Here is a 453-nt window from a genome sequence, read left to right on the forward strand (position 1 = left end):
AACATGACCGTGCACCATCAACAAATAACCGTATTACAAAAATATTAATATAGTTCAACGGCAACAAGTTGTCTTGCCCAGTCTTCCTACAAGCACAAACATGACGACTGAATCGCAACAAGACAAGCAGAGACAAACCAGACGACATCACACGCCTACTGAACAAGACGTGACCGAACAGAGGCATGCAGAAGAAATTTTAAAACCGTATAACAAAGATAAAAGGTTTCACAAAAATCTAGGCCAACTTTCTGACACATGATGTAAAAAAACAGGATTTGCACTTAAGAAAAAGTGAAAAACCGCACATACTGGTTACTCCTCAAGTTACAATAAACTTTAACCAAGTTAAATTAGTTTTCAGGCTTGGGCCCAAGCAAACACACAGGGACATTTTCTTAAACACAGACCAACCATGTAATACATCATTCACTCCATATCACTCCACCATTG

Source organism: Larimichthys crocea, chromosome XIV (assembly GCF_000972845.2).
Source record: "Larimichthys crocea isolate SSNF chromosome XIV, L_crocea_2.0, whole genome shotgun sequence".
Taxonomy (NCBI): domain Eukaryota; kingdom Metazoa; phylum Chordata; class Actinopteri; family Sciaenidae; genus Larimichthys; species Larimichthys crocea.